Below are 25,286 nucleotides of genomic sequence, written 5' to 3' on the forward strand. Positions count from 1 at the left end.
TTTAAATAACCTGGAAGTCAAACCTGATGAAAAATACATGAATTTAATGAGACACAGGAAGAGTGTGTGTCTAAAAGTTATAAATGTATACCATATTATAGAGAAATGTAAACAAGAAAACTTTATCTTGAGCAGGGGAATACGTGGTTATTAGTAAAAGCATGGGAAGTTTCCTGGTTACATGGAGCAATTCAGACACATGTAGAAATAAAATTATACTGGAGGAAAACATTGCCTTTCTAGGCCTTCAAGGAGGAACATCCCAATGTCAGACCATGTCAACAGAGTCAGAGCTAGACCAAAAAAAAAAAAAAATTACAGGAGCTGGTTAAAAAGTTGAAAGAGTTATGACCTCAACCAAGCAAAAGCTATATCCACTCAAGGGGATGAAGAGCTTAAGGCAATAAGGTACAACCCACAAATCACGTGGAACAAGATACAGCAAAAGTGGAACTTCTGAGACATGAACCTGAGAAGCTTCAAGAGGAAAATTGTACCTGGAGAAACTTAAATGAAGAAGATAGCATTTCCAACCTTATACTAGGAAAATTAAATGGCTTTCAGGAAAGAAAAAAGTGGCCGAAATAGAAACTGTAAAAACAGGAATAAGTTGCAGCTTTAAATATATTTCAGAATTAAAAATCAAAACCTCTTACAATTTTACTAAGAGCAGATCAATACTTCAGGAAAGTCTTGTCGTTCTAACATAGGGAGATCAAAGTTTTAGTTTTGTAGCAGCGTATTTTTAGTATCAAAGCTCAGTATTCAGGAAGACATAAGTAATTTCCTTCTAATTATGGCCAACTTGATCACACAAATTTTTTTCATAAATTCATCCTTTGCAAACCTTTCATGACTTATATAGACATTCCACAACAGACTAGACTTTTAGTTTTGTCCTATACATTCTCTTTCTTAAATAACCAGTCATTTTACTTTAGGACAAAAAGCTACCGTAAAAGATTTTCTTATACAAAATTACTCACTTTTCTTTTTAACGTTCTTTACCACAAACACATCTTAATACTTATTACTATCTTCACGTATCTCTTGCTTACTGGTTCATTTCTATCTCTTTCTTTTTCCTTCCTAAATCCATATTTTGAAGGAACCTTTAATAACCTCTGAATTTAGACAAAATTACTTTTTTCTCAATAGAGAACATAGTTTTTCTTAAAATTTTTCTCACAAAAACACATGTTTTTGGTACACTTTGTATATATAATTATTAATTAGAATTTTAGACTCTTAGTAACCTGAATTTCTAGTGAAAACTTAGGAAGCAAAATGTTTTGAACTGTCACACATCAGTATTTTATAGATGAGAACGATTTCTTCATTTTTAGCAACATTTCCTATAACATAATTTTTATCTTTAATATACCCAATATGTTTAGGCTTTGTATAAAATTTGAGAATCCAAGAACAATCCTATATTTATGTTGAGCAATTTATGTTATAGTATTTTATTTGGAAATTACACAGACATTTAATAAGTGTCACTTAGTTTAACATAACTTTAAGATTTCAAATCACATAAAAAGTTCATTTATAAATATTTATCTCTGGCTGAGCACTGTGGCTGACGTCTATAATCCCAGCACTGTGGGAGGCCAAGGCGGGTGGATCACCTGAGGTCAGGAGTTTGAGACCAGCCTGGCCAACATGGTGAAACCCCGTCTCTACTAAAAATGCAAAAATTAGCTGGGCGTGGTGGCAGGTGCCTGTAATCTCAGCTCTTGGGGAGACTGAGGCAGGAGAATGGCTTAAACCTGGGAGGCAGAGATTGCAGTGAGCCAAGATTGAGCCATTGCACTCCAGCCTGGAGGACAAGAGTAAGACTACATCTCAAAAAAAAAAAAGAAAAAAAAAGTTTATTACACTTAACAGTTCCCTAACTTTTTTTTTTTTTTTAACAATTATACCTAGATTACTTATGAAAACTGAGATGTTATACTAGTCATCATTTTAAGTTATTTCCCTGTTAACCATTTTTATAGTCTGAATATCTGGAGTTCACCTATGTAAGAACATTAAATATATGAATATTTTGTGGGTAAGTCAGATGATAAAGATGTTTTCATTAAACTAACATTATTAGTCTTACTTGTCAAAGAATTGCACAAAGATTGTTCTGTTTTTAGGCTGGATTTATAGTTTTATGACTTTAAAATATGTGGAGACACAAATATCCCGTCTGATTAGTAAACCTAGACAAAAGTGTATGCCAACAATTCTGAAGACATTTTAATTTTTATTTTATCAAAAAATTTAAAACTAGCTTATTTATTAAATATTTACTTAACTCACCTGGGTATGGTGTCTCACACCTGTAATCCCAGCTCTTTGGGAGGCCAAGGCAAGTGGATCACAGGGTCAGGAGTTCGAGACCAGCCTGGCCAAGATGGTGAAACCTGTCTCTACTAAAAATACAAAAAAAAAAAAAAAAAATTAGCTGGGCATGGTGGTGGGCGCCTGTAGTCCCAGCTACTCAGGTGGCTGAGGTGGAGAATTGCTTGAACCTGGGAGGCAGAGGTTACAGTGAGCTGAGACCGCACCAATGCACTCCAGCCTGACTCAGAGAGAGACTCTGTCTCCAAAAAAAAAAAAAATTTTACTTATATGAACTAAAAGGCATTTGAGTTCATTACTATATATTTAATACAGCACTCGTTAATCTAAGCCAATCTGAATGGAATTACTTAAGTGATTTATGGGCAACTATGCCAGATTTTATTGTGTAGACACACAACAACGTGTCAACACACAAATGCACATACCCACACACGATTAAATACCTTATACCTTTTATTTTAGAATTTAAGTCATAAGAAAGTAAAACATAGTAATATAATTGTCAGCACACAAATGCATATACCCCCACACAAATAAATACCTTATAGCTTTCATTTTAGAATTTTAGTCATGAGAAAGTAAAACATAGTAATAGAAACTGATCAGTTGATAAGACAGTTGGATCCAAATTATATTTTTGACAAAATGGAACCTGTTCCCATGGCTAAATTTTATTTGTTCCAATAAGTAATCTAATGAAGAGTGTGGACCAAAATTTTGAATAAACCAGTTTGGTTTCTAAAAAAATCTCTTAACTTCCCACCACCCCTTTTTTCAGTTTCAAATGAGTTTAAGGTTAAATATTCAAATATTTGCATTTTAGCTAGGACTGGCTGAATTGCATCAGAAAAACAATCTCCCAGTGGGTTTGAATTTTTTAGTAACAACTCTATATTTTGTTTGTTGATCTGGTTTGTTTGACTAGTCAGTGTGGGCAGGGAAGCATTTTAGCAGGGGTTTTTTTTTTTTTTCTGGCTCCTACATGGCAGAGAAAGGAATTTTTATCCCAGACAAAGATAACTTACATTATTTCTCTAAGCTCAAGATTTTAACCTGTTTGATATGAGAGTCTAATTTATAAACATTTACCTAATTCTTTTATTTTAGAATGTCAGGCCTTCAATTAATGGTTTTATCACTGTAAGCAATTGTTAGACAAATCAGAATTTACACTTCCAAAAGGTACCTACATTGTTGGTTGCCATGGAGTTGTGATTTTTAAAGCCATTAATTTCAAAGCGCTTCCAGACTTAAAAAAAAAAAGAAAAAGAAAAAGAAAAAACAACAAAAAACCTTAACTGAAATCCCATAAGCAGTGAGTTTACCCCAACACCAGCAGAAAAGTCAGGAGATTCAAAGTAGAAAGAAAAAGAAGAGAGAACTTAGAAGACTCTACCTTTAACTGTATAGTTGGTTGCATTTTTAAATTCAGTACTAAGAAAAAAACAAGCTTGGGGAGTTTGAATGATCCACATTATAACCATTGATTTTAAAATGTGCATGAGGAAAAGTCTTGTAGTTGGCAGGAGTCCTGGAGAACCTGGCATGCCTTAATGTTTGAGAATCTCATTCTATTTCTTATTAATCTCTTGAGAGCAAAGAAAATCTGATAATTTCTATTAGGGAGTCTGGACCAGTGTTTCAGATGGTGGTGACTGCCTTAGTAGTTTTTAATTGGTCATCTAGCACCCACCATTTGTAATGTTTATTTTTTGCTCTTGAGATGTTCGGAAAAAAGCAAAGGATAAACAAGTCAGATTATTGACAGACATGTAACAAAACCAAAACAAAACCAAAATCAGAGTGCCCACAAAAATTTTAACTCAGGTTTGCAGATCAAACAAAATATTAAACTAGGCATGCAGAACCAGACAAAATGTAAATTCTACAGAACCTAGAGTGCTCAAACCAGAAGGACATTGTTAGTATACCAGAAAGGGCTTACTCCCCAACCATAAAAAAAAAAAAAATACGTTTATAGTCCCAAGAAGGATGCAATGTCCTTTATTTATTTATTTTTAGAGACAGAGTGTCACTCTGTCACCCAAGCTGGACTGCAATAACAGGATTCTAGCTCACTATAGACTCAAGCTCCTGGGCTCGAGTAATCCTCTAGCCTCGGCCTCAAAACCAGCTAGGACTATAGGCATGGGCCACCACACTAGGCTTATTTAAAACTTTTTTTTTTTGTAGAGATAGGGTCTCACTATGTTGCCCAGGCTGGGCTTGAACTCCTGGTCTCAAGTGATCCTCTTTCTTTGGCCTCTCAAAGTGCTGGGATGACACACATGAGCCACTGCACCTGGCCCCAAGTTTCTTTATTGAAGGTGGCCTTATTATCAGATCAGATCCCAAGTTAAGTCAAAAAGGACTTACTAAAGGCCTGATGTGGTGGTTCATACCTGTAATCCCAGCACTTTAGGAGGCCAGGGCAGGACAATCATTTGAGCCCAGGAAATTGAGGTTGCAGTGAGCTATGATTGTGTTGTTGCACTCCAGCCTGGGTGACAGAAGGAGACCCTGTCTCAAACAACAACAACAACAACAACAAAACTCAACAAAGGGAGGGAGTCCAAGAATCTGAAAGGAGATTCAGCAGGGCAGAAAACGTGACTCATAGATATGGAGATTGAAAAGGGCTTAGTTGATGGTACTGCACTCAATTCTAGGGGCTTCAGCTTTGTCTGAAGTGAGCTCACTTTGATCCCATTTCTGACATCATTTTCATTAATCTAAATAATAAACAGAGAGGTGGGCTCTAAAAGAAAATGTTTATTTGGTATTAGGCATTGCAATGGGAGTACATGTGCCATAGTAAACTATGTGCATATTCATGGAGGTAAAGGAAAATAAAGGTTTTTAAAGGAAATGTAAGAGGATTACATAATTGTTTTGAGTTAACTATCGTTGGCTATAAGGATCAGTAACAAGAGTAGCACCAGTCCAAGGCTGATGGAAAGTTGCTGGGCAGATGTCCTAGCAAAAGGATTTGTGTGTGTTTGTGTGTGGCCTTTGTGCAAAGTTGTGTTTTTTTAGGATCGTTTATGATAGCTCTTTTTATTAGGCATTTGTGCATGAAAACCCTCCCTCCATGTTCTCCCTTGTCTCTACTTATCAGGCTCTTAAACACAAGTGACTCCATTTTGATCCTGAAAACTTTCACAATCTTACGATTCTGTTGTTTAGTATCTTCTCCTCACCCCATTCCCAAGTACAATGTCCAGAAGGAATCAGTGTGAGCATTTAAACATCTTGTTACTGAATAAGTAGAATTGACATCTAATTTGTTTTTTTGTATTTATTATAGTGCCTAGCCCAGTCTATCACATACACAGTAGAGAGTTATTGGTTAAACTGATGTTTTAGGTTAAAAGCAGATTCTGTACCATGTTAGATATCACTTACTTGCACATAATAAGAGATAATTCAATACTAGTGATAGTTATTAGATTATATCTAGAAAATATTAATGTTAACAAGGTGGCACAGGGTGGAAAAAGGCCACACCTACTACGGAGGAGGGACAGAGGTTGATGGAAACATCAGAAAATTAGGGTTCAAAGTTGGGAAAGTGTCCTTGATAGGAGTGTGACTAAAACCAAGTTCTCAGCATGGGTGCCCTTTAATTCAGTTTGCTTTAGATAATTGCATATAATTACCCTCTAAGACTTTATCACCACTTCTAGGGAGAAGGGGACCCAAAGGGGGCCTCTTAAAGAAAACAGTATTTAGAGATGTTCCTTTGTGCCCTCTTTTATGTTGAAGTAGTATGTCAGAAATACTGTTTATGGGAGCAAGTGCCTTCAATAATGCTTACCCGAGCAGTGGTCCCCCTTCCCTTCCCAGTCTGCCATCATCCTTGTCTTTGAATTTTCTTTTGAGCCCTTTTCATACCTGGGTAACAACAGTGAATATTGGTTATAGGTCTGCTGCTTCACCTACTCCCCCTTTCCTTTCGAGTCCTTTCATGATGGTATAGATTCAAAAATTCCTTTCAATTAAAAAAATAAGTAGTAAACTATATGGATTAAGATGTACCTAATCTGGTGTGGGTGCATTAGTTTATCACTGTAGCCATTTCCACCTTAGTAAACACTTCTATTTGTTACAACTGAGTTTGCAGCCAACAGTGTTCATCATTGTAATTAAAGAGATTCTGTGATTTCTTTGCCAAATATGGCACTAAGTATTCTTGGGGGAATACCACTGCGTATAAAAAGAATGAGCTATAGGATATTTTATAATATTATGCACTTCCAATTAAGTAAATGTGATAATCTATTGTGATCAGAGTAATGTAAAAATAGTAGATGTGGCTGGTTTCCACCCTGTGCCACCTTGTTAGCTCTAATATTTTCTAGGCATAATCTAATAATAATAACTAACGTTCATTTTGCTGTTATTATGTGACAAGCATTTAGCTAAGTGCATGATTTCACAAAGATCCTATGAGGGAGGTACTGGTAATATCCCCCCATTTTACAGACAAGGAAACTAAGGCTTAACCAACCTAAGATACCTGTCAAACAGCCAGTACAATACAACCCTGAGATTCCAGCCCAAGTAGTCTGACTCTGGAGCTATAGCTGGCTCTAAACACTAGTTAGTCCTACCTCCCATCAGCCATTTATTGGCACAAACAGACTGGGTTTTGCCCCATTAATATTTTAATTTAATAAGTCAAAAGTTAATACAAAGTAGTTGGGAAAAATTTAAGAAAATATGTGGTTTTATTTAGGAATGAGTACTACAGTGGGTTATTCAAAGTACATAGAGTAAAGCTTAGCTTTGAAAGTTAGAGGAAGCTTGAATTAAAAAACTGTAAATGTGTTAATCCGCCAGTTCTAGCAGTAATGGTGGATGCTGCTTGATATGGTTTGGCTATGTCCCCTCTTACCGAATTGTAGTTCCCATAATTCCCATGTGTCATGGGAGGGACCTGGTGGGAGGTAATTGAATCATGGGGGTGGGTCCTTCCTGTGCTGTTCTTGTGATAGTGAATAAGCCTCACAAGATCTGATGGTTTTATAAAGGGGAGTTCCTCTGCACAAGCTGTCTTGCCTGCCACCATGTAAGACCTCCCTTTGCTCTTCCTTCATCTTCTGCCATGACCGTGAGGCCTCCCCAGCCATGTGGAGCTGAGTCAATTAAACCTCTTTCTTTTATATATTACCCAGTCTTGGGTATGTCTTTATTAGAGTGAGAACACACTAATACACTGCTGCTTCTGCTTCTCTTCTTTCAACTCAAAGCAATAATAACAGATAAACTAAAGGCTGAAATTCTCATTTGTGAAGCAAATACAATTGTGGCTGGAATTATGGGGGTTTCTTTAAATGAACTTCTGCTGTGTCTCTTAGAAATACATGGAACACTATGATTTTATTTTTTAATGTATATTTTTTAATGTATCCATTTGCCTACAGGACAGGAAATCTCTTCATCTGCCTTTTTATCACCCGCTTTTTTGCCCTCTCATTGCCATGTGTCACTTCTTTTAGGAAGCAGCATGGCCTGAGAATAGCATACAGACTTTAACTGGACAACTCCCTCACTCACTCACTGTGTCAACCTTGTTTAACTTCTCCAAGCATCAATTTCTTTCTCTGTGAAAAAGTAGGCGATACAATAAAGCCTACCTCATAGAGTCCTTGTGAAGTTCAAACTAGGCAGCAGATACCAAGTTCCTATCACCACACCTGCTGGCCTGCAGTAGGTGCTAATGTAACACATTCTAGTTCCCTTCTTGCCCTTCCTTCTCTCTTACTCCATTGCACCACATTTGCCATAGTTGGGTTTTGTTATCAGAAGCAATTCTCTACTAATGGACAGAGGGCAAGGAGCCCTCTTTGGCTGCACCAATGTTCTTGAGGAAGACCAGTATATTTGCTTGCATACCAGTGCTCTTTTCAGAGTGATTTCTATAAAATCTAGTGAGTATGAGTGTGGATTCTTTTTGTATGTATGTTCACTTGTTAATCCTGCTGGCAGGACTCTGCCTATATTCTTCCTTCAGGTTCTAGGAGACTGGGGACCATGGATATATTTCTTATGTTTACATGAGTTTTCTTTGAGAATTTTCCATTCATTCATTCAATTATTAATTCATTGGATAAATATATGTTGAGTGCTTACTATGTACCAGTACTCTGCTAAGTGCTGGGAATACCACAGTCAACAAAACAAGCCCACATCTGTGACTGCATGGAACTTATAACTAGTGAAATTCAGTTTGATGATTTAAAAACAAATTTAATGTAAGCATTTTCTGGACTGTCTGGGTGACCACTAAGGCTGCTGTGAGGTTTCAGTGTCCACAATGACATGTGGCTGTTAGTGCCCTGGCATCAAATGGCTTTTCTTTAATAGCCGTTCAAAGGGCACAGGTGAATCTAATTATAAATGATGCCTTACAGCCAAGACCAAATGACAATACAAGCTAATATTTGTGACAATAAAGCTGCATGTAGAGTCAGAATGGAAGAAAGTGGATGGAGCGTTGAGTCATCACACGATACTCCATAGACTAGGGAGGCCAAACTTGGAAGAACCAGGCTATGGTGTGGAAAGCTAATTTTAACAATATGTTATGTAGCAGATTAATTAATGTGATTCATTTGGATTTTATTGGCTTTGTAGGTTTGTTTATATTATCAACTATAAATTTATACTGATTTTATAGCTATATAAGAGCTTGAAACATAAGGTATTTATAATCTTACTATAATCTTTTTAGTTTACCCTTGGGAGGCCTGAGATAATTTTTTTACTGTAAAGGAGGTTAGTACCATCATTCAAGTGCAGAAACGTTGTTCAAGAGAAAAATTCACTACAGGTAAAATTCTATGTAAATATGAGCTGTTTGGCAAAAACTAGTTATAGCTTTGATTTATCAGAAATAATCTTTTAAAGGGCAGAAGAAAGGTTATCACCCTGGTTTTTACCCCCCAAATCATTTCATTTTATGTTTTGTAGTTGTGAGCTATTGTTTTTGTGTGAGTCATAACCGAATTGGCATGCGTTTAAGAATTTCTCATTAATTCTTGTAAAATAATGAAATTACTCGAATCCCTTTCTTCCTTGCCATGCCTCTCCACTTACCCTCACATGTGTGTTTGTGTGCCCGCACTGGTGTGCCTCTCCATTTACCCTCACATGTGTGCTTTTGTGCCTTTGTGCCTCTCCACTTACCCTCACATGTGTGAATGCGTGCCCATGTGCCTCTCCTTTTACCCTCACGTGTGTACATGTGTGCCTTTGTGCCTCTCCACTTACCCTCACATGTGTGCATGCATGCCCATATGCCTATCCTCGTACCCTCACATATGTGCATGCATGCTTGCACTCATGTGCCTCTCCACTTACCCTCATGTGTGTACATGTACCCACACCCGTGTGCCTCTCCACTTACCCTCACATGTGTGCATGCATGCCCATATGCCTATCCTCGTACCCTCACGTATGTGCATGCGTGCTTGCACTCATGTGCCTCTCCACTTACCCTCATGTGTGTACGTGTGCCCACACCCGTGTGCCTCTCCACTTACCCTCATGTGTGTACATGTAAACTAGCACCTGTGTGCCTCTCCACTTACCCTCATGTATGCATGTGTGCCCACACTCATGTGCACACACCCCCACAAACGCTGTCTAACTACTTCTTTTGACTTATGATATTCATCACTTACTCATTTTAGACCTGTCCTCACTATACACTGCTTTGTACAGTGTTTCAAGATTTGTTTTTAAAAATCTTTTAGAATTCAAGGTTATGTGAGCTTACCCAGGGAGTACTAAACAACAATCATAAGTGATTATCTTTTCGTAATAGTTAGCATTTTCTACTCTGTAATATCGCAGTGTCTGATCTCTCCTCTAGACTCTAGGATCTGGGGCAGACTGAAGAGGTGGTTCTCTGTTAGAGACAGCATGATGTCGGTTCATAGTGTGACCATCCGTCTATCCTCATTTTTCTGGCTCTGTCCAGGTTTATGTCTGCTCTCTCAGCATAATTGTTAATGATGCCTGCTTTCACTCTCAAGAATATTTCATTTGGATGATAAATTATAAGGTTACTCTAGTTCACAAAACACTCTGTCCTTATGGCCCTACTAGAGCCAAACAAAGAAGCTGTTTCACAGACTCACTTTAATCTTTAATTCTCTTTCTTCATTTACTCTTAGCTGTAGGCCTATGTTTGAATTTATACGATTGAGAAATATTTATGTATAAATATATGGCAATATCCATCTCACTTAGGGATTACTGCAAGTTTATAACAGAAAAAGCAGGGATTGATCACTTTGGAGCAGTGATTGAGCTTCAGCAAAACATGTTGCAGTGTGAGCTGATCAGGACATTTCACATCCAGGAGTTCAAAGCCTTCAAACCCTATTACAATGAGCTTCTAAGATTCACACACATTCTTTCTTCCAATAATTCAAAGCAAAATTGCATTATCCTATTTTGCCTAAAATAAAGGTATCATTGACTGGGGTTCAGAAGTTTTGATTGTAACCTGCTATTTTGGATGATTGTTTTGTCTTTGTCAGAAATTTATTATTTTGGTGTTAAACCTGAGGCTTTCAGCCAGTGATTGGGCTCAGATGGTGGTTTGTGGCATAAGGCATGTGAACGCAAGGTGAGAAGACACGTTCCGATTCCTCTGGAGCTAACTGCCCCGTTTGCCTCTATTCTGGACATGCATCACCTGTCTTTTTCTCTTTAGCTATTGAGTTTTATCCTTACTACCCCCCCAGAGGACCAGGAGAAGGAAAGAAAGGGGAAAATTCCACGTTTGTTCACTGCCAAAAGTCTTTTGATAGGAAAGATGATTGACTCTGTTTTGCATATTTTCATGGTCCTGTGTATGTGTGTATTTTTTCGTTTGCCAGATTAAGCATATTCTGTTTTCTTGCATGTATTTTTGTATTTCTAAATATGTAGTGTTTTTCATTTTGTGAACTGTAGACAGTCACTAGAGTAAAAACTCCACTAGGGGAGACTCATAGCCTATTTTGTTTCCCAGTCTGTCCCCCAAGGCCTAAAGCAGTGCCTGGTACCAAGTAGGTGCTCAAAAATAATAAGAGTGAGTGAATGGCATGGAGACAGAAAGTAGATTAGTTTTTGCTGGGGTGGGAGATAGAAGAATGAAAGTGACTGCCAATAGGTCTGTGATTTCTTATGGAGGTGATGAAAATGTGCTGGATTAAGACAGTGGTGATGGTTGCAAAACCATGTGATCATACTAAGAATTAATACATTTTAAAAGGATTAATCTGATGGAATGTTAATTATATCTCACTTTTTTAAATTGCAAAAAAAGAATGCTAGAAAAAAGAAAGGAGAAATAAATTATATGCCCTATGCATTGTCATAATTGGTGCTTAAAAATTATATCTTTGGGATCAATAAATGATTGTTTTTCTATACCAAATCATCTAAGTAAATGTTTCCCTCAAAACATGGTGTGTGTGTCACTCATTGTGTGGCTTGGTGGTTATCTGGTTAAAAAATCTTTGAATTTGGGAAGTTGCAGTTGTCCATAGAGCCTGAGCATTGTTTGGTATTAAAGGGGGTTGGAATACAGGGGGAAACGTAGTAGAGTATCTTTGGGAAAGTAGTTTTGTTTGTGAGTCAGAAATACGAGTAAGCGCCTGTCTATTGAGATTGTTTGATTCAAGCACTGTCAAAGGAGACTGCAATGTGATGTTTTTTGAACATTTTTTAAATATGGAGGAGATACCTTTGTCAGAGGCAGTCTCAGTTCAAATCTTTCCAACTCTCTTATTCTATGCTCTTGTTAAATCAGTTTAAAGTCCCCGTAAATCTATTACTCTGTAGAGAGCAAAATCTGTCAAAACAGATTAATGCCATCGCTTGAAACATTAGCTGTACTATGACAACTAATCTGCAAGGATTTGTCAGAAGTCATGTATTTTACCCACTTAATAGTTGCCAACAAGTAGTTATATGGTCCTTCAAGTCAGCAAAGGCAGGTTATGGTGCTAGGAATGATTTTACATCCTCTTTAGCACAAGGTCATGTAGACTTCTAAAAATATATCTTCCTATATTTCAGGCAATTTTCTTGTATTTTCTCTTAAATAATAGATATGAAATTAGTTTGAAAAGAGGGCTTACTATCACATGAATACTAACTAGTATTATCTTTATTGTATCTGAACTATGTTGAGAGAAATAAGAAACTGACTTCCTGATCATAAAGGAAGTTTAAGACTCTTTAGGCTTTGGAATAGGTTAACTTCTTGTATTTGAAACTTTTCCTGAAAGACAATTATTGTGTGTTGTTCACAATAAATGATCTCAATAGCTTGCATCCTTGTTTGTTATTAAAATATGTGAATCTGCTGCACATGCTCTCTGCTGCACATACTCTTGTATTATCAACTTCCAGTTGGAAGATAAATTAACATCCTTATTTTATTTTATTTTATGATTTATTTTATTTGTTTTTTGAGATGGAGTCTCCTCCATCACCCAGGCTGGAGTGCAATGACGCATCTCAGCTTACTGGAACATCCGCCTCTTGGGTTCAAGCGATTCTCCTGCCTCAGCCTCCTCAGTAGCTGGGATTATAGGTGTGCACCTCCATGCTGGGCTAATTTTTGTATTTTTATTAGAGACAGGGTTTCACCATGTTGGTCAGACTGATCTCGAACTCCTGACCTCAAATGATCCACCTGCCATGACCTCCCAAAATGCTGGGATTACAGGAGTGAGCCACCGCACCTGGTCAACATCCCTATTTTAAAAATGAAGAAACTTGCCTAAAGTTGCACACAGCTGATAAGTGGTCAAGCTAGACTTGGGCTGTCACCATTGGGTTGCTTTTTCTTTTTCTTTTTTTTTTTTTTATTGCATTTTAGGTTTTGGGGTACATGTGAAAAACATGCAAAGTTGTTGCATAGGTGCATTCATGGCAGTGTGATTTGCTGCCTCCCTCCCCCTCACCCATATCTGGCATTTCTCCCCATGCTATCCCTCCCCAACTCCCCTCCCCGCTGTCCCCCCGACTCCCCCGCAACAGACCCCAGTGTATAGTGCTCCCCTCCCTGATAGACTGGACAGGAAAAATGTGGCACATATACACCATGGAATATTATGCAGCCATTAAAAATGAGGAGTTCGCGTCCTTTGTAGGGACATGGATGAACCTGGAAACCATCATTCTCAGCAAACTGACACAAGAACACAAAACCAAACACCACATGTTCTCACTCATAGGAGGGTGTTGAACAAGGAGAACACATGGGTTGCTTTTTCATAAAGGGTTTCTGCTTACATCTTTTCAAACTCTCATAAGAAGTATGCCACTCCCATTTTACAGATGAGGAAGCAAAAGTTCAAGGTCACATAGCTACTAAGAGACAGAAGCCAGACTTGAAGTAACGTCATCTTGTCCTAAACCATGGTGCTGTTTCTGCAGAATCACCTTCACTATAGTCAGTGGAAATTGTTTTTGGCCACAGCCTGTGTCTCCCTGCCTTCTTTGTATTTCCATGAAGACAGAGAGAGAGGAGTTAACAGGGCTCCTAATTTTTATGGGAGACACAGTTGTGAAATAGCCACTTTTCCTGGCTGTTACCAGGGAGGCAACATTTGAGAAAGAAGGGAGTATAGTGGCTGCTCCCCTTAGACTAGCATGTTAGTGTCGGGAGCTTTGGTCGTATTTCTGGGTGTGAGATGAGGGCTGTAATCAGATCAGATATTTGCAGAAATGCTGTCAGGCAAAGTGAACCTTTGACTTGTTTTGAATCAGTCTTATTAAAACTCATGAAGTTCCAGAAAAGAAACTTACATTGGCCTCCTGACCATCCTCTCCCTTCTAATGAATATATTGCTTCTTAACAATTTGGTGGTCATAGACTCCTTACAGTAGTGGTTCTCACACTTCAGTCTGCATCAGAATCCTCTAGAGGACTTGGGAAAACACAGACCTCTAGGGCCAACCCCCAGAGATTCTGATTCAGAAGGTCTGCACAGTGTCTGATAATTCACAGTTTTAACACATTTCTGGGTGCTACTGGTGCTACTGGTCCAGGGGCCATACTTTGAGAACCACTGTTTCAGAGAATTTTGATGAAATCTCTGTAATCTCTCCTTCGGTAGATACCAGGTTGATGAATTATTAATTTTTGAATTATCAAACTTTGGCAAGCTGGTTTAAATGTGCTGGTAAGTGGTTTGGCATTGGGGGGAATATGTGGGAGTGTGTTACCAAACAATTTGAAATTGGTTTGGTGAGTCAGTTAGGAACAGCACCTGGGACATTGTGGGAACTCCTGGGTCCCATTGAGGACCCAGAGGGAACACTGACTGTTGTGGGTGAGTTGTAAAAAATGCTTGAAACCATTTCTAGTATTTGCAGTGTTGTTAAAGGCAATGACTAAAAGACCTTTTCAAATATTGACATTTGGAATGAAATGCAGTTCTATAATGTATGCAATTAAAATTTAGACCTGTTTTTAAAATTGAGGTAAAAATATGTAATATAAAATTTATCATTTTAGCCATTATTAGCTGCACAGCTCACATTGTTGTGCAACCATCAGCACCATCTGACCTCAGCCCTCTTCATCTTATAACCTTGAAACTCCAAACTCATTAAACAGCTTCCCCTTGCCCTCTCCTCCTAGCCCCTGGCAACCACCAATTCTACTTTCTGCTTTATAAATTTGACTACTCCAGCTTCCTCATATAGGTGGAATCATACAGTATTTGTCCTTTTGTGACTGATTTAGATTCATTTTTGAAGAGACTTTGAAACAGTTATAAAATGCAGTAAAAATAACCCTGAAAATGAATGGAATATAAACTAAAGAAAGCACTTGAAAACAAAATCAAGTTAGAAAGCTTGCTCTTTGAACTTTCTAGAGTCTTCCTCATGGTGCACTATAACTTGAAACCCATTTCCTGGTGTATTCCAGGCCCAGGGCTGGTCTGGACACCTTTTCCCTCTCCCCACAGATGGATCTTGCTTCCTATTCCTACAAAACCTTGTCCTCTTGTAGCCCCTTAGGCAGAGCTGGGTCTTGAGCCCCCATCCTCATCTGCGTATTCATTCAGTAGATACAGGTGCTGTTCAAGATGCAGGGACCTAGAGGAGAGCCACATTCTCTCTGCTTCCTTTCACCCCCCTCCTCCGTCACCTTAGAGAGTCTACTGGGGACCCAGAGAGACTCAAGCAAGGGCTGCACCCCTCAATTACCTGCTGATCCTGAGTGAGGTGTGCTGTGTAAAGTAGATTTCTCAGTTGATAAAGCTTACAACTTTAAATGTCTTTTAAAACTTTTCTTTCTGTAATGTGTCAGTCCTTTCAACCTCAAGCAGAATGTCCAAACAATTTAATCTTTCCTCCATGACCAAGGTCTGTGTTGCACTGTAAATATTGATTTGTGCTCCCACTAACTGGCTGAAAGCTGCTGCATGTAATTCAACAGCTGCTGCCGTTTCAGCTGTCACTTTTCAAGGTATCTTCACATCCTCTTCTAATCTGCTAGTTTTAGGAAGATCTATTTAGAAAATCAGATACTCCAAGCCTTCAACCAGTTGACTGAGCTGAAGACAGATTGCAACAGAAGATAGCTCATGTCCTTTAGTATCTGCCCTCTGCTTCTAGATTTATAGAATTCCCAATATTTAGTTGGACATGTGGCACCAGAATAGGGAAGGTTGCATTTCCCTTCCCCTGCTTGCAGCTATATGTAGTCAACACAACAAAGTGCTAGTCAATGAAATGCAAACAGAAGGCAGCATCTATGGAGGAGAGGGGTGTCTTCTTAAAGGATGGTGTGCACCCTTCTTTCTATTAGTAACATGGTTGGAACATGGTTGTGATGGCTGGAGTTTCAGCTTGGATGCAAAGATAAGCTGTCTGGTCCCATAGAACTGGCACTATTGCACTAGCCATAATCTGGATTTTTATATAAAAGAGAAATAAACATATATCTTGTTCATTCACCATGAGTTTGTGTCTTGGTTACTTGTAGCTAAATCTCATCATAACGAATACACAGATAAATCAGATGAAGGGATTTAGATGCCTGAAAAGAATAAAAGTTCCACATCGGTGGAACTTTTTTAAATGAAAAATATCAGCAGAATCCCAACATATAAATAGATAAAAAGTGCCAGGCACAGTGGCTCACACCTATAATCCCAGGGATTTGGGAGATCAAGGCAGGGGATTACTTGAGCCCAGGAGTTCAATGCCAGCATGGGCAACATAGCAAGACTATCTCTACAAAAAATTTAAAAATTAGCAGGATGTGGCTGTGCATGCCTGTAGTACTAGCTACTTGGGAGGCTGAAATGGGAAGATCCCTTGAGCCAAAGAGTTAAAGGTTACAGTGAGCTATGATCATGCCACTGCACACCAGCCTGAATGATAGAGCGAGACCTTGTCTCCAAAAAGGTGGGGTGGGGGGTGCAAAAAACAAAACAATAAAGAAGTCACTCTGATTGGGTGGGGGTGTCCAGAGTCCAATTTGTTCATCTTTCCCTCCCCTCTGAAGCATCTGATTGTGAATTGCTATAGAACACAGTTTGAACACAGTTTAAAAACTGGTGTGCCTGACCTGAAGGTCTCTTCCAGAGCTTAGAGCTTAGGTCCTGAAAGAGCCGCCCCTCAGACTGTAATTACTATAATTGTTGAGCTCCCTCTGGGTGTCTCCTTACGCATCCTGCTACTGTCATTTACCACCATCCCAGGGGATCCAGGGTATTTAGCCTCACTGTGTATATAGCTAGATTAAGCAACTTCAAACATCTGAAAATCATCTGTGAGCCCATAAATAAACAAAAAAGTCCTATCCTTGAGTACAAAACGAAACAGTTACCACGAAGATCATTGCCTTTTCTTCATGGGAGACATGGAGCCACTCTCAGATTGACAGTAATGGATATAAAATTGTATATGAGTTAGAGATCCACTAGAATATTTCTTGAAGAGTGACATAGTCCCAAGCCATAGAGAACAGTGTGGGATAGACAATCTCAGAGATCTGTGCCATTCTGTCAACTATGATTCCATTAATAAGCAGGAAAGTGCACGTTGGGAACTAGGTGGATTTTCTTCAGTATGCTTTCGATATTGCCCCTAAGCACAGATTCCCATGGAAACTAAACTAGAAGATAAATCAAAGGAGATTGAAAATATTCAATATCAAGTATTTCTTTGACTTATTGACTCCTTGATGTTAGCATTAGGCTTCAGACCAGGCGGCAATATTACAGACATTACCCAGGCACTCAGGGGCAGCTTTCATATAAAGTTTATTTGAGTCTTAGTTTTTCATCTCTTCATTGGCAGTATCATTACCTCAAAAGTGAACTAACTATAACAATACATGTATGTAGAACCTGTATTTTGTTTAGAATAATATTTATAATAGTTTTCATGAATTGACAGTTTACTTTGTGCCAACCTTTGTATCAAGTACTTCATAGCACATTTCTCATTTAATTCATACAATTACATTGTAACTGTTAATATCTCATTTGACAAGTGAGAAAATTTATGTCCAGAGAGGTTTGGTAACACTAGTAACAGCAAATCATTATTCTGGCCTCTTATCAGACTCCAAATATTATTCTTAACTATCACTTCTTCACCAGAAAGTGTTATATAATTGGTTTGGGTAATGACTGCTCATCAGAAAAGAATTGCAAATGTTAAATGGAAAGCATTTCAGAACTCTTTAGGCTGTCAGTCACGTGAACCTTTTCTGTTAGGGTTTTGTTCATATTCTTACCAGGAATCCTCAGGTTGTTAATATATATTATTATAATCACCACTTGTAATCGTATGATCATATTATGCCCAAGGATATTGATATTCACCACAACCACCCTTCCTCCATAATGTCATCCAAATTTTATATCATCCTTCTCTTCTCTCACTCCCTGATTCTCTTCACAATCCTTAGTTTACCTTTCTTCTGATCACCTGTTTCATGAGAGATAGTAACCTGGATAGATAAGGAGGACTGTTTGTCCAAGAGCTGGTTTGACATGTTGGCTCACCAGAGGAGACTGGGGCCCAAAATTTAATTAAACAGCCGGGCTTCTTGTCACTCAAGTCTGGTGTGCAGAACAGCAGCATCAGTGACACCTGGCAGACTCTTGGTCCCTACCAAAACCTACTGCATCATAATCTGCATTTTAAAGACATCCCCTAACTCCGTGATTTTAGATGCATAGAAGTTTGAGCAGCATGGTTCTTGTCTGTTACTGCAGCCATGTATGACATAGATGGTCCCAGAGCCTGTTCACAAGGGGAAAAGATGGGCAGAACCAGCAGGAAGACCCAGAGCCTGTGGCCTAATTCAGGGATATGATAAGCCAAAAAGAGGAAAGAGCCAAGACTTGTTCCCAACATGAATAAAGAAAACCTGTGGCATATAACATCAGAAGATCCAACACCTCTGCTGTTGTTCAAATGTAATAAAAACACATTCAGTCCAACTTGGAATCTATAGAAAGTCAAATAGAAGTTGAGTAATCAATGTCACAAGAGTCATTTAAGGGCAGTCACTTAAGAGAGCTTCACTGAACAAATTTCACAAATAATCCTTCAGGGATGAAAAACACTGAGAAAAGATTTCCTTTTTGAAAAGTGATTTTGAGTATTTGCTTAATTTTGTTTTAATCCTGGACCTCTTATCTACTTTGGCTTTCATTGGCATCAATGAGAGTGTGAAAGAATTGACCTCACTTGAAAGTTCCTTTCAGCAAATGGTCAAAGCTTTGTTTTCTGCTTCATCGTTTTCTAAACTGGTGCATAAAAATAATACTTGTGCTTCAGGCATGTGCTGGCAACTTTAACCTCCTGTAATTTCCTGAGCCACATATTACATCTGTTTTCTGCTTACAGATGAACCTCAGCTCTCACTGCCTCAGGGTCTCCTTCATGTTCTTTTGGCCCCTTGTTGATGGTTGTTTGATAATTCTTATGGTTATAATTCTTTGAATATCTTTTCAGTTATGATTGGATGAGGTCTAAGCAAGTGAGATATCACACATTTCATTTTTCCTGTCAAAGCAACCCCATATCATATATGCATGATATTGTGATTGCTGATTTAAAAACCAATTCTAGAAGTAAAAGTGTCATGTTTCCCAGAGATTATAAATAACTAGACACAGATAAGCACAGGTGCATTTATATCAGCCGCCAAATATTCTGATAAGAAGAAATACAGTTTGTTGTTTGACTTTCAAAGGGTAAGTTTTTAAAATGTAACTGAAATGCAACTTTTGGCTTTGTATTTTAAAAGCATTATCTTTGGAAAATATGATAGAATGAGGTATAGACACTGTAGAGCCAAAGGTTAGAGTCTTCTAACAGTGATAATTACTTTGCAATATTTGAATGAATAGCAAGTTTCTTATATGGCATTTTATAATACTGCCTTATTGCAGAAGCTTTTATCATTTTACCTCATGTAATTTGGTAAAATGATATAACATTCCTATGTATATAGAAAACCTCAGTTCCTATAATGTATTCAGTCATGTTTACAGTTCAGTTTTCAGGTTCAGGAAAATTTTATTTCTAATGATATGAAGAAAAGCTTATATAAGAAATTACTTCCTTTTTTGTTTTTTCAAATAAAGAAAAGAGGTTTAGTTGACTCACAGTTCTGCATGGCTGAGGAGGCCCCAGTAAACTTACAATCATGGTAGAAAGGGAAGCAGGCATGTCTTACATGGTGGCAGTCAAGAGAAGAGTGAGCACATGAGAGAGCAGGAAAGATTGTCGTTTATACAACCATCAGATCTTGTCAGAAACCACTTACTTTTAAAACATTTATTTATTTATTTTTTTATTTTTAGAGAGATAGGGATCTTGCTCTGCTGCCCAGACTGGAATGTAGTGGCGTGATCATAGCTCACTTTAATTTTGAACTCCTGGCTCAAGGGATCCACCCATCTCAGCCTCCCAAGTAGCTAGAACTACAGGGACTCAACACCATACCCTGCTAATTTTTAAATTTTTTATAGAGACAGCATCTCACTCTGTTACCCAGGCTGGTTTCAAACTCCTGGCTTAAGCGAGCCTCCTGCGTTACCCTCCCAAAGCACTGGAATCACAAGTAGAGCCACTGCTTCTGGTCCAGAAAACACTTCCTTTGGTACAGAAACGATGAGCTTTGTGATCCATAAGAATGAAGACATCATAAAATATTGTAACTCTAAGATATGGAGGGACTTCAGTTTCCTGTTCAGCATTCTAATAAGGGTAATTTAAGTAAAGGACTTTCTAATTATTGAAAATGATGAAAGTATCTGTAGGAAAAAAACCACTTTTATTATACAAGCAAGAAAACATAACCCAGTTAAATAGATTTCAGCAATGATAAGTAAGGAGAGGACCAGTCATTGTGAGTAAAAGGGCCCATCCTATCAAAGTCAGCTTAGGAAACAAGGATGTCTTAAAAACCTGACCTGTTGGCATTGGACATGTATTTAGGGGAGAAAACAGATTTTTTTTCCTTTTTTTAAGATTCCTAGCTGAGACACTTTTCTGAAAACAAAAATCAGGTTAACAAAAGAAAAGCATGCAAAAGTTTGTTAACATGCACTTTACCCATCACATGGGAAAGGCCTCTGTTCAAAAGAATTCTCTCTCAAGGCAGTGGCTTAGGGGTCTTGCTTTAGTAGAATTTTAACCAAGCTATAAATCCTACATAGTGACAAGACAAAAGAGAGAACAGTTAAAGAGTTTTAAAAGGCAGGAGAATGAGGGAAGTTGCTAAAATCTGTTCCCAGATTCCTCTGGTGCCTGCTTGGTGCCTTCTCTTGGCCAGTAAGAAGTGCTGTCTCAGCTGGGCGCAGTGGCTCACACCTGTAACCCCAGCACTTTGGGAGGCAAAGGATGGCAGATCACAAGTTCAAGAGATCGAGACCATCTTGGCTAACAGGATGAAACCTGGTCTCTACTAAAAATATAAGGAATTAGCCAGGTGTGGTGGCGGGTGCCTGTGGTCCCAGCTACTTGGGAGGCTGAGGCAGGAGAATCACTTGAACCTAGGAGGCAGAGGTTGTAGTGAGCTGAGATCGCACCACAGCAGCACTCCAGCCTGGGAGACAGACTCAATCTCAAAAAAAGATAAAAAGAAATGCAATCTCCAGGAAAGGATTTGTGTCCTGCCATCAGGTTGTTAGAGGCTGAGGCAGAGTGTTCCCCTACATTTTTAGTCTTTAACTTAACTCTCATCAAAGAGGATTTTGTTCCCTTCATATTGTTGACAAGCTTCTATGTTAAGCATTCAAAAGAAGTGGCAGACATGGTTCTTGGCTTTCAGGTATGTACTTAATTGAAAGACTGGACACCTTATACATTAAGATATTTAAGAATATTTGTCAGCCATCTGTATTTGAAAGTATAAACTGTTACTCCACTGGAAGAGCTTTGTATTGATTGTGGATTCAGGAACCCACAGGGGAAGGCTAGATTCAGAAAAGTCAGAGAACTAAAGAGCAAGGGAAAAGAGGCACCTGGAGAGAGGAGGGAAATGCAATTAACTGAACATCATCAGGACTTCACATCAGAAGTTCTGCCTTGAAAGCATTTTAAAAAATGGGGCCTCATAGACAGTGCCTCTTTCCTCCCTTGGCCGCCTTGCCTCAGCTTCAGGAGGGAAGCATCACATACAGTTTTTTACCTCCTCTCACAGTTTGGGACCATGGTATGGGGGACCTCTTGGAGTCATGGCAACGATCGGAAAGGATTTTCTTCACGGGTCTATTCAGATTTGCACTTGGCAGAAAACTTTCAGCAGAAAGACCTCAGCTTTCTTAGGACTTTGGTTTTAAAGTTGAGTTTGGAACCCGAACTAAAGATTAAAACATGCAACATATTCTCTATGCCATTTAGCTGTCTGCAGTGCATGCCAGAGAGCAGAAACCCACTGTTGCTGGGTACCCAGCCATGTCCTGCCCACCCCCACCCTGGTGAAGCTGGGAGTGAGAAGCCAGGGGAAGCACCGTGTATACACATGGCCAGAAAAAAAGACTAACACGATTCGTGGGCATTAGAGCACTGTTCTCTGTCTGGAAATTGAGGTTGATTATTTCTCCTTCATTGTGTGCAGCATCCTTTTGAGATAGTTTGGGGAGGGATTTTGTCAGATTGGAGAATTATGATTAATGGTGAATGCCTTGGAGAGCCAGCCCGCGTGAATGCATTATCCTCAGCTGCTTTCCCATCTGCACTCACAGATCACTTATTGCCAGAGCTGCGAGACCTCCAGAGCTAGCTGGTCCAGCCTCATTATTTTGGCTGATGAACAAAAAGACCCAGAGGGGGTAAGGGGCTTACCCTGCAGCACATAAGGAGCCGGCCCAAAGCCAGGACGAGAACCAAAGTCTCCCATGTCTACAGGATACTGTTTCCTCCGCCTAACACAATGCTACTCTGTTCACCATTCAATTCAACAGCTATTTATTTGAACCTCGCTGGATCTGCCAGGAACTAGGCTAAGCCCTGGGGTTTCTAAAATGGGTAAGGCATGTTCCCGCCCCTTGAGTAGCTCATAGTCTGGGAGGGAGAGAGGGAGGGAGAAACATTGATAGTACATGTTGTTATTTTTTTTTAACGAAGAGAGGAATGAGCACAAGGATAGAAACTCAGAGGAAGAGCACGTGGAACATCCTAGGAGTGCTGAAGCAGGTGCCGTTGGAGCTGAGGTTTAAAGGACTGGCAAGGGTGACTTTCGGGAAGGAGAGCAAAAAGAGCAGCCCAGAAGAGGAGCGGCGTGAGCCCCACCTGCTGTGCTCCACTACCAACCAAGTCCTCGTGCTCCTCCATGGAGAAGCAGAAGGGGCTTCACCTTTAATTCAGTAACATTTTTTCCTCTTAAAATTGCAGGTGGAATATACAGTGAGTATTTTGAATTATTCTTGTTCTATTTCATCAAGTAGAAGATTGACCTAAAATGCTTGGCCAGAGAGAAATAGAAAAGCCAATCCCAGTTTAAATTGTTTGAATCTGACTCAGTCAGGATCTCAAATCTTCCTGCTTATGATTTCAGCTTGTTTTGAAAGCTACCTGAATTGAAGAGGGAGCAGGGCACAGAATGAGTTTTGGCTTTAATACACTAAAGACTACACCAATAACCTGAAAGACCCAGTTGAAAACCGTGGGCTAAATGAGATACTGAATGAAAGCTGAGTACTGAGACCCCTACTCTTCCTTGTTTCTGCTGATTTCATGCTCCAAATCTTATTATGACATACTGCACCATCCCTCTGTATAGTGCTTTAAGTGGCTGTGAGAGAGGAAGGGGAGCCCATGGGTCAGAAACCCCTTGCTACATGGAAAGAGCAGAGAAAGCAGAACTAGAGTGGATGCCTTCTCCGTCTGGGCCTAGTATCACGTCATTTGGTCTTTTCCCATGAGCAGTGAAATCAAGCAACATCGACTGATTATCTTCTAATTACAAAGCATTCTGCTAAGTGCTTTGAGGATGTAAAGAATGAGAACGGCTAGGAGCAGTGGCTCATGCCCGTAGGCCCAGCACTTTGGGAGGCCAAGGTGGGTGGATCACTTGAGCCCAGGAGTTTGAGACCAGCCTGTGCAACATGGTAAAACCCCATCTCTATATAAAAAAAATACACACATTAGCCGGTCATGGAGGTACATGCCTAGAGTCCCAGCTACGCAGGAGGCTGAGGTGGGAGGATGGCTTGATTCTGGGAGGCGAAGACTACAGTGAGCTGAGATTGTGCCACTGCACTCCAGCCTGGGCAACAGAGCCAGACCCTGTTTCAAAAGCAAACAAAACAAAAACAAAAACAAAAGCATGAGAAGATACTATTCTTCCCCTCAAGCACCTTATAGGGAGCAAGGTCTCATGCCGTATAAGGTAGAACTGTACTACTTATTTTCTTAGTAGCCATGTTAATGTTGGCAAGGAAGTATGCGCTTCAATTTCATCTGTAAATTGAGGGCACTAGTTACAGGGATGTGCTGAGATTCAATGAGATAATCTATGTAAAGCTCCTAGCATAATACCTGACATATGATACATGCTCAGTTAATATTAGTTGCCATAATAATGATCATCATTGTGATATGGAGGAACTAAGCTCTGACTTGTAAGCTCTGATGTGTATGCTGACATCTTCACATGGATCTTTAACAAGCAGATCAAACTTAACCTGTCAAAAAAATGGAAGTGCTGATTATTTTCCTCTCTAAACTGTTTTTTTTTTCCTCATCTTACAACTGATTAAATGGCATCACCATGTTATTGCTAAAGCCAGAGACTCAGGGGACACCATTGATGTCCTCCCTTTTTCTTTTCCTTAATTTCCAACCAACAAACAAGTTTTGTCTTTGCTGCTTCTAAAAAAATATAAATTCGCCTATTTCTCTTCCATCTCTGCTGCTACTACTCTGATCTAAGGCATCATTGTCTGTTGCCTTTCATTTGTAGCTCTTTCATTCTCCCACTGTCAGTAAGCTTTATTAATGACACTGTCCCCTTTCTGTTTCTCCAATATGCCAACCCCTTTCTTACCTCAGGGCCTTTGCACTAGATATTTCATCTAATGGAAACATTCTTTCTTTCTCCCCAGTGGCTTCATTACTTGCTTGCCTTTGCAAATCAGGTATTTGTTCAAATGTCATTCCCACAAAGAACTCTTCCCTGACACTGCTTCTTTCACCTCACCTACCACCCAGTTTTTTTGTTTTGTTTTCTTTTTTTTTTTTTTTGAGATGGAGTCTTGCTTTGTCTCCCAGGCTGGAGTGCAGTGGCACAATTTCGGCTCACTGCAACCTCTGTCTCCAGGTTCAAGCGATTCTCTTGCCTCAGTCTCCTGAGTAGCTGATATTACAGGTACCTGCCATCATACTCAGCTAATGTTTTATACTTTTAGTAGAGATGATTTTATCATGTT

At 39.1% G+C, this 25,286-nt stretch overlaps 1 protein-coding gene across 2 annotated transcripts in view; it reads left to right on the plus strand.

Moving 5' to 3' along the window:
• APBA1 (amyloid beta precursor protein binding family A member 1) overlaps nt 1-25,286 on the plus strand; it is a 222,954-nt gene that overhangs the window by 54,768 nt on the left and 142,900 nt on the right. The window contains exon 1 of one of the 2 annotated variants that reach the window (XM_064361675.1): nt 22,990-23,262. The exons of the other annotated variant lie outside the window; for it this stretch is intronic. The gene's annotated coding sequence lies outside the window, so the exon portion shown is untranslated. Of the gene's footprint in view, nt 1-22,989; nt 23,263-25,286 lie in introns of those variants that run through there. 2 annotated transcript variants of the gene reach the window in all.

The sequence above is a fragment of the Aotus nancymaae genome, unplaced genomic scaffold (assembly GCF_030222135.1).
Source record: "Aotus nancymaae isolate 86718 unplaced genomic scaffold, 86718_ANA_hifiasm-v0.15.2.pri h1tg000041l, whole genome shotgun sequence".
Taxonomy (NCBI): domain Eukaryota; kingdom Metazoa; phylum Chordata; class Mammalia; order Primates; family Aotidae; genus Aotus; species Aotus nancymaae.